The sequence below is a fragment of the Prunus avium genome, chromosome 1 (genome assembly GCF_965620075.1).
Source record: "Prunus avium chromosome 1, drPruAviu1.hap1.1, whole genome shotgun sequence".
In the NCBI taxonomy this organism is placed as follows: Eukaryota; Viridiplantae; Streptophyta; class Magnoliopsida; order Rosales; family Rosaceae; genus Prunus; species Prunus avium.
Genome location: NC_142284.1, coordinates 37113153 through 37115154, shown reverse-complemented (window position 1 = coordinate 37115154; position 2002 = coordinate 37113153).

Genomic DNA, 2002 nt, shown 5'->3' with positions numbered 1-2002 from the left:
CCAGCTATGCTTCAAAAAGGGAAGGGCCCAGCCCCTTAACAATCCGGTTCTACCACAGCCCGACCCCAGCCTGTTGGCCCAGCTCCAAGTGACTGACGGACCAACCCATGCGCAAGGCCCCACAAAACACTTGCCAAGACCTTTTCGAGTCACCAAATCAAGACCTAGCTTCAGCCTTGCCGAAGGTCAAAACAACTACAACAAAAATAAAGTCAACATCACATCAACTCAAAGTTTCAGACCGGCCTTGCCGAACGGCAAGGCCCGTGAAAACTTTTGGAGGAGCTTCCAAAAAACCCTACAAACCTCAACGGACCTAGCTCCAATTCCTAGCTCCAACACCCGAACCAGCTCCAATCCTCCCCTCCAAGACCCTAGCACCAAATTAAAAAGGCCCAGCCTTCAGTACAAAATTCAAAAATAAAAATTCAGGAGCTAGAGATTAATGGCCTTGCCGAACGGCAAGGCCCATGCGGAATCAAATTGAAGGATCACAAAAATCTCACCTCGCTCAGGCCCACCTGCCGATTCTCGATGACCCAGCTCCTACCAAGACGCACAGCTCATCGCCCCCGGCTCCAATGGCCCGGCTCCTTTCTCAAAGCTACAAACACGAGGCCACAACAAATTAGTTTCACAGAACAATGGTTTCACAATCTTTACCTCCCAAACAAGTCCTAGGTTACTTGCCGAACGGCAAGACCCCTGAAAAGGCAATAGGAAGACTCACAAAATCCTAACCTTGCTCAAACCACCGACAAATTTCAAGCGGAACCAGTTCCTAGAAACTGGTGATTCAATTCCATGTCACGGTCCCAGCCACAATGGCCCGGCCCCAAGGCTTGACTCAAGGCCAAGCTCCAAAGACCCAGCTCACGGTCTCAAGACCAAATCTCTCGCCGAGCACTCCAAGGGGTCAGCTCCAAATCTCCTAGCCGAAACGGAGTCAAGCTCAGCAACCAAGATACCCACTTTCGAACCTTGACGATCGGTAGGCTTGCTGAACTTAGGGGGATTCTTCGCGATTTTCCTTCTACGAGGCCAAGACTTGCTGAGGACAAAGATAAATATGCGGCAATCTCCAAACCCTAGCGCCTTTGGTCTTTGCCAATGACCAACCCCGGCCTTTTCCAAAAGCCACGAGGCCTTGTCTCAGCCTCCTATTGAAATCACATGTTCCTACCGAAGCCCAACCTACACCCTGGCTCAAACATGTACTGAAGGTCCCAAAGGCCCACCACACCTCCCCAGCCTAGCCCAACCTCATTGCCACAGCTTAGTCTTGCCCATGCCAAGTCCTGGGGACTTAACTACTCAACCTTGCCGAAAGATGGGCCACGAGCCCTCACAATTTTTCATGCAATACCCTTGCCAAAATACTTAAGCCACGAGCCTTCTCCCTTCTTGGATCTTGCCAAAACCCAAAGAGGCCTCAAAATCTTTCCGATCCACCCTTGCCGTTCGGCAAGGGTTAGGAAGGGTAGATCGGAGCACTAGGACCAAAATATGACCTAGCCCCTTTTCGCTGACCTAGCCCCTTTTTGCTAACCTAGCTCCAAAGGCTGACCTAGCCCTTCAACAAAAAAAATAAAATATAAAAAAATAAAATTGGAGCCTAGCTTCCTTGCCGAACGGCAAGGAGCATGCAGAAGGTATTTGGAGACTATCTACGTGCTGACGTCATCACAAAAAAAAAAAAAAAAAAAAAAAAAAAAAAAAACTTTTGGAACCTAGCTCCCTTGCTGAACGGCAAGGAGCATGCAAAAGCTGTGAGGAGAACAACCTTGCTGACGTCATCCCAAAAAAAAAAAAAAAAAAAAGGCCAAACCAAAAGGCACGACATTTGCCTAGCCTAGCACCTAGACCATACTCTTCAAGCTTGACGCAACTCCTAGCTTGCCAACTTGGGGGACTAGGGAATGCCCTACGGCTCCCACGGAACCTGGAATGCTCGGTCATGATTACACAAGATCTTACAAGTTCCCAACCCAGAAGTTACTTC